The following is a 7918-nucleotide window of genomic DNA, read 5'->3' as shown; positions in this document are numbered from 1 at the left end:
ATGGACATGATGGATTTGGGGTACAGAATAAAATATTTAAATGTCTATACATGTATATGTACATATATTTATATTGTGTGTATGTCATTGAGGGAGTTTCTTTTGTATGACTGAGACATATTTGTTACAAGAAGTTTGTTTTATTTTTAAACCTAATTTAAATAAAATTTTAAATTCAATAAATGCTTGTTGACTGAGGCCAATGTTTGATGATACCCATTCCTGTCAAGAATACCCCAAATGGGGGCAGCTAGGTGGCACAGTGGATAGAGCACTGACCCTGGAATCAGGAGTACCTGAGTTCAAATCTGACCTTAGACACCTAATAATTACCTAGCTGTGTGGCCCTGGGCAAGCCACATAATCCCATTTGTGTTGCAAAAACCTGAAGAAAAAAAAGAATATCCCAAATGTTTCTCCAAAAGACCGGCAACACTACTCTTCTAGACATAGTACTGACCAAAAATGATGAAAGTTGTTTCTCAAGCATTGGTCTACTTCAGCAGCTCACTACTAGCAAGGAAAAGAAACACCTTCAGCCAATGAAAATGATAAAATTTTCAAAAGTAGTCTGGCAGACCACTAATGGATTCCAATTTCCTTATGAATATCCTTCTTAATAGCTCAGAAGGACCAAGGAACAGCAGTTTTCCATAAAGTTAGTTTAGAATTTCAAGCAGGAAATGCATCCTGTGAGGAAAGCAATTGCTCAAGTTCCAATTATCTTCAAGGTGATTAGTTTCAAGACTGGAAGAGACTAGAATGGCTTGTTAAAGAATTCTCAGGATTTGTTGCCAAATCAAAGCCCAGAAAGGGATCCCACATCCTTTAGGACAACTTGCCAAAAATCTGTTTCCATTTTCTAGTATGATGATTGTTCCTTTGAGAAAAAAAAATTGATGAAAAAAAAGATCAAATTTATTAAATGCTTAAAGCAGTGAATTAGAGGGCACCTATCTTCCCAATGTCAGATGACTACATGGGTTCTTGTTACTAAAAAAGCACATAGCTTTTTAGTCTATCATAGCAACTAGTACCCAAGGATGACTCATCACCCTTTAGTATGGGAGGGGGCAGTCACCAATACATTAAAACAACATGATGTTGAGAGAGGTAGGACTAAAATTAGCAAGTGTCATGTAGGTCTGGAATAAGAATTGGCCAGTCTTCTCAGGAAAGATGCAGCATAATTGTTTTCATCTTGCTTTGTTGCTGACAACTCCATTCTCTTCACTTTGACTAAGACGATGCCAGTCTGTGACATTTATTCTAATTCTGGGAACCATGCCTCCATGATCCAAGGAATTTGTAGCAAGATAAATATTTCATCATAATGATGTAAGCCATCTCAAAGAGTTGCTAAAGAAATCAGACCCATCAGTCCCCAAGGTCATTGCATTTGAAGCTATTCACTCCTTGGATGGAGCAATGTATCCATTTGTGTGGAAGAGATGTGAGATTTGACCTATGAATATTGGGCAATTATCTCTGTAGATGAAGTCCATGTTGTAGAATTCAGTATGTCAAGACCAGTAATCAGGATTGAGTCATCCACAAACTGAGCATCATTATTGCAGCATTTGGAAAAGCCTATGGTTGCATTGGCGGCTTTATTGTCGGCATAAGTCCTTTAATAAACACTAAATGGGCCTATGGCAGCTAGGATAATGGTCTAGGATAATGAATAGAGCACTGGGTTTAGAATCAGGAAGATTCATCTTCCTGAGTTCAAATCCAGTCTCAGACACTTCCCAACTGTGACACCCTGAGCAAGTCACTTAACTCTTGTTTACCTCTTTTTCCACATCTGTAAAATAAGCTGAAGAAGAAAATGTCAAACCACTTGCCAAGAAAACCCCAAATGGGATTATGAAGAGTTGAAGATATCTGAAATGGGACTATGGGACTATGTTGCTGGCTTTAGTTTTACAATTTTCCTTCCCATTCATGCTTTGGGTTGACTGGAGCTCTTCAATATGTCCAGATTTTAAAGAGTGTAGAAGGACAAGGCCTTCACCATCCATGTCAGCATAATGTCAAACACATGAGACAGATGCTAATAGACACAAACTTCCCTGTGGATCACTATCTCAGTCAAATCTTTCTATTTTGAGTTGAAGATGCAACTAAAGTGTAGAGATCTATGCTGAACTAATGAGGGAATATAATATTTACTGCTAAACAATTAATTGCCCCCACAGTTTCCCATAGTTCCTTTGTATTGCTTCATCTCCTCCTCATTGCCCTCAGATGAGGAGAAACTGCTGAATTCTTGCTAAGGCTGGACCTGAAGCCTCACTCCTTAGCAGTTTCTGTAGGATATCTTTACATTTTGAAGTCAGGAGTGAAATCTTCCTTTTTATTCGTTTGTTCTTCCCCCTAACTCCTACTTCACTAATTCTTAAATAACAAAACAAACAAAGCCCTTGATACATACACAAATAGTGTGGCCAAACAGATTCTCACATTGGTCATGTTTGTAAATATATTTCTCTGCATTTTAAGTTCATTACCTCTCTGGAGAAGGAAGTGGCAATCAGCTTCAGTATCTTTGCCAAGAAAACCTCAAATGGGGGGTCACGAAGAGTTGGACACAACTGGAATGACTGAACAACAACAAAACCTCTCTGGCAAGAGGTGAGTGTCATATTTCAGCTTCATTCTTTTGGACTTCATTCATTTCTCTTCATAATCATTTCATTGATCACACATCTAATCTTTTGAAGTTGTTTTTCTATATAATGTTGTTGTCCTTGTATATAACATTTCTTGTATTTCTTCTCATTTCACGCTACCTCAGTTCACAAAAATCTTTCTTATGAAATTGCATATTTTTTCATTCCATTATATTCACATCCTATATTTTGTTTAGGTATTCCACAACAGGAAGACAATACCCTGGCTTTCTGATTTTTGACTATCACAAAAAAGAGCTATTTTTGTACATGTAGATCACTTTCCTCTTTTTTTAAATTTCTTTGAGTTCTAGGCCTAGTAGAGGTATAACTGATTCAGAGTGTGGTTTTATTACAAATTGCTTTCCAGAATGCCTAGACAAATGGACTAATAGTGTACCGATGTGCATCTTTTCTCATAGCCCCTTTAACATTTGTCTTTTTTTTGCCTTTTGTTATCTTTGTTATCAATCTAATGGGTGTGAGGTAAAACTCCAGAGTTGCTTTAATTTGTATTTTTCTACTTATTAATGATTTGAATTTCTTCTTTTGAAAACAGCATTATCGTATTCTCTAATTATTTATCTATTGAAGAATGGTCCTTAGTTTTATATATTTGAATCTTCATTATATATCTTGGGCATATGCGCAGCTAGATGGTGCAGACAGGACCTGCACCAGAAATCAGAAGGATCTGAGTTCAAATTTGACTTCAGAAACTTGACACTTACTAGACCTTGGGCAGATAATTTAACCCAGATTGCCTCACATTCAGGACGCCCTCCTGACTCATATCTAGTCATTGGATCCAGATGACTCTGGAGAAGAAAGTGGGGCTGGTGATTTAAGCACAGCACTGCCTCACTCAAATCTAATTCATGTGCATATCATGGCATCACCTCCCTGATGTTATAATCTTCTTTGAGAACAAAAGACAAGTATCATCATATATCTTACATACAATATCTTTATCAGTTAAACTTGCTACAAAGCTTTTCCCCAGTTATCTGTTTCCCTTCAGATTTTAACTCCATTAGATTTGTTTTATAAAACGTTTTTAAATATAATAATCAAAATTGTCCATTTTATCTATCATTTGTTTAGCCATGAACTCTTAGGCTTCCCTTAAAATTCCTCTAATTTATTTATGATGCAACCCACTATATCTCAGATCTATATATATATATATATATATATATATATATATATATATATATATATATATATATATGTTCAGGTGGAGATTATTGTAGTATATGGTATGAGATATTGATCCAGACCTGATTTCTTCCAGATCTCTTCTCTCTTCTCTCCTTTCCTGCTGCCTACCAACATGTTCATTTCTTCCCCATTATTAAAATTTGACCCTTTCTTCTTTTTACTCTCCTACATGTCTCATCCATTTTCCAAAAATACTAGGAAAAAAATCCCAACAGTTTTGTCTCTAGATCCTTACCTCCTAATCACTACTTAGTCCTCTGTATTTATTCCACCTCAGATTTGAAAATGTGCACTCCAGGGTTACCAATGATTTCCAGCTTTTTTAAGTTTTTGCAAGGCAGTGGGGTTAAGTGGCTTGCCTAAGGCCACACAGCTAGGTGTGTCTGAGGTCAGATTTGAACTCTGGTACTCCTGACTCCAGGGCCCGTGATCTTTCCACTACACCACCTAGCTGCCCCACCAATGATTTCTTAATTAAATCAAGTTAAGAAGTTCCTATCAGACACTAGGGAGACTAAGAAAAGCAAAAATATCAGTCCCAGCTCTCAAGTTCACAATCTAATGGAGAAATAACATGTGACTCTTGGCACAGTTGACTCCTTTCTGCCTGGACACTCTCTCCTTCCAGCACTTTTCAGTCTCCTTTGCTACATCACTATCAATCACCTACTCATAAATCTTGTCCTAGGACCTTTCTCTTCTTTCCTCTTTCACTCATAGTCATGTAGTCAGCTTTGTTGTCAACCTCTACAACATATCTCATATCTCTTATTCTCTGATTTCACAAGGCTACCATCCTAGTTTAAATCCTCATCACCTCTCACCAGGACTATTAAATTATAATAGCCTCCTCATTGGTTCACTTGTTTCCAGTCTGTGTCTCCTTTCCCCAACCCATCCTCTACACAGCTGCCAAAACAGCCTTCCAACCCTGCAAGTCTGAGCCTCATCAATAATCTTAAGTGGCTCTCTACTTCTCCTAGGAAAAATTGCAAACTCTCTCTTTGATATTTTTCAACACTTTATTTTCTGGCTCCAGTCTACCTTAAAAGATTTATTTCAAAGCACATGACTTTCCACAACATCTTTTCCAACCAAACTTTCCTACTTATTGTTCCATAATTTTGACAATTTATTTCCTAACTCTTTGCCCTTTCATAGGCATATCTGCTTGCTACGGACTTTTTATCCACACCTCTTGATCATCAGTTTTCCTCAAAGTTCATCTCAGGCACCCTCTCCTTGGGATACCTTTCTCAATTTCCTTGATTGTCAGTTCTCCTTCCCTTCTCAAATAATCATATGCTATTCTATTTGTGTAAAGTAGTTGATGATCCCACCAACAGAAATGCAAGCTCCTTGAGGATAGGTCTGGTGTTGTTTTTTTTAATCTTTGTACACCCAGGTCCTAGAATAGTGTTTCACAAAAGTTTTGTTGTTCAAGTCGTGTCCCCATTTGGACTTTTCTTGGCAAAGATATTGGGATGATTTGCCATTTCAAAGAGGGTTAAGTAACTTGCCCAGAGTCTCAAAACTGGTGTTGAGGCTAGATTTGAACTCATTAAGATAAGCTTTCTGACTACAGAGCTAGCATTTTATCTGCTGCACCACCTTGCCCCCCAAAGAAGAACAAATTTATGGGACAGCTAGGTGGTGCAATGGATAAAGCACCAGCCCTGGAGTCAGGAGTACCTGGGTTCAAATCCGGTCTCAGACACTTAATAATTAGCTAGCTGTGTGGCCTTGGGCAAGCCACTTAATTCCATTTGCTTTGCAAAAAAAAACTAAAAAAAAAAAAAAAAGAACAAATTTAATAAATACTTGATGAATTAAGTTACTGCTTTTCTGGTTAATCAGGTTCAAATACCTGTTTTATAATTAGTTCTATAATTTTATTAGGGATTGATGTTAAATTCGTTAGTCTGTAGTTTCTAGAATCCACTTAATGTGATCTTGACCAAGTAGAGAAACAGTTCTCTACCCGAAATTTATTGAAGGCTGTCACAACTTTTGTGCTTTCTGTGTGAAAACGGGTAAGTTCCTAAAGTTCTCTGGGCTCTGCTTCCTCTTCTGTAAAATGGGATTTACAGTAGCACCTACCTCACAGGGTGGATAACAGAATCAAATGAGATGATGTATGTAAAATGGTTTGTAACCCTCTAACTGCTATATAAATGTCAGCCATTCTTATTAAAGCCCCAGCCCAAGGGCACCTGCCCTTTTTTGCTTTGATGCCTATGGAAAATGGAGGTAGCTTTGGTGCCTGATTCTGAAACTCTCTCATTATTATCCTTATTTAAAATTCCATTCGAACTTTCTAGCTTGACTACACAGCAATGTTCAGCCATGAGGAAATGAGTCAATCTTTTCTCTTGGCTCAGAGTTCACCTGAGCATGCACCAAGGTCCCTTTGTTTGGTTGGGTGGGTTCAGCTTTATGAATGAATAGCCCCTTTAACAACAAACAATTGGGTAGAGCTAAGCCCAGTGGAGAGGTGTTAATCTCCATTCAGGTAATTATTTCCAAAGAGTCCCTATTGAACTGAACTTGCCCGAATTTCTACTGTGTTCTGGAAAATTAAGAGGCTACAAAAGGTGTAACATTAAACTTCTCTTTAATTGGACAGATTTTTCCTGCCTGATGTGTTGTTGTTCTTGATGTGTGTATTAACCTCAAAATCACTATATTCTACAGAAAGATGAAGCAGAAGAATTCTTCTCACTTGTTCATTATTAATTTGGAGTTCAGAGATTGGATGATTCATTCTATTAGAGAGTTCAATTCCTATGATATCTTTCAATTAAAGAAGATATAACAGGAACAATAACTAAAGAGGTAGTTTACTATTAAAGTTCAACTTTATCTTACTCTCTGAAGCTATGTTTTAAACTCCTGATGTGTGACACTGGTGACCTGCAAATGTTTGCTGTCAAGAAGTTAAACATCATACTTTAGGAGCAGTTTATAACAATCTGTTCTGATTGCAGTTCCACTCCTCCCCACACCCATCCCCCTTTAAATTTTCGCTACCGAAACAACTCCAGCTTCACAAGGAAGTCAAAGCTGATCCCAAAGCACTTAAAAAACTGAAGGAAAACTTGAGTAATGGAAAAATAGCTCTATAGCTTTATTCTCTAAATGTAAACCTTGTTAGATACCAGTGATATCCTTTCCTTGATTTGTGTTAATGAGAGAAGAGGTTATCATAGTATTCCCTACAAAAATGGTGAAGAAGAGAACACAAACTGAATTCAATAGGGAAAATTTATCCAAGGCTTTAAAATTTGGGTCACTTGTTTGGTTTTGTTGGATTCTGGTTAGAGGGGGCTTTTGAAAGGTATCACTCTTTTTCCATCCATCTTTCCTGACTGTTTGACCAGAAGTGTACTCTACAAACAGAATTCCTGTTGAGGCTGCAGTGTTTTTAAGTATGCATGATTGGATACAACTTAAAAAATGTGGTTTGGAACCATGTTTGTGCCTTGGTCTGCAAGGATTCCATTCCAACAATTTTTATGTGTCTTGGCTCTCAACTAATTTACTATTCTCTAAAAGCCTCAGACTTCTTTAAAAGCATATTGTTATGTCTTGATTTAGTTTTGCTACCACTTGTATGCTGGGTATCTCATATGGGGAGGGACTATTCCCTCAAGCATATCTATCAGCTTTCAAGTAAAGGCAAGAGTTTACATCTGAGCAAAATACCTCAGACTCCTGAGATGGCAAGCCTCTCTGATGATGATAACCAGGCTTCCATCCGTATAGGGTTGTCCTAGTCTCCAAGTCTGACATAAGTGAACTTCCTAATTATCTCATCATGAGTTGTGCAATATGATAATATCATGCTTTGTCATATTTATAACTGGAATCATAGTATACTTTCAAGAAATTAATTCCCTTTTATGTAATAACATTTCCACACAAACTTCTGGGCCAAAATGCTGTGCTAGAACAGATTACACGAAAACAAGGTTGAGATAAACTAGGTGCAGATTAGTCATTCTACTGTGGATGCCATTTTG

General features: G+C 37.2%; 1 pseudogene; it reads left to right on the top strand.

The window, feature by feature from the left end:
- Positions 1-462: 462 nt before the first annotated feature.
- LOC141511893 (5-aminolevulinate synthase, non-specific, mitochondrial pseudogene) lies at positions 463-1663 on the top strand (annotated as a pseudogene).
- Positions 1664-7918: the final 6255 nt, after the last annotated feature.

Source organism: Macrotis lagotis, chromosome 2 (genome assembly GCF_037893015.1).
Source record: "Macrotis lagotis isolate mMagLag1 chromosome 2, bilby.v1.9.chrom.fasta, whole genome shotgun sequence".
NCBI classification, from domain to species: domain Eukaryota; kingdom Metazoa; phylum Chordata; class Mammalia; order Peramelemorphia; family Peramelidae; genus Macrotis; species Macrotis lagotis.
Note: the sequence above shows the minus strand (reverse complement) of the source record. Positions and strands in the feature narration are given on the sequence as shown.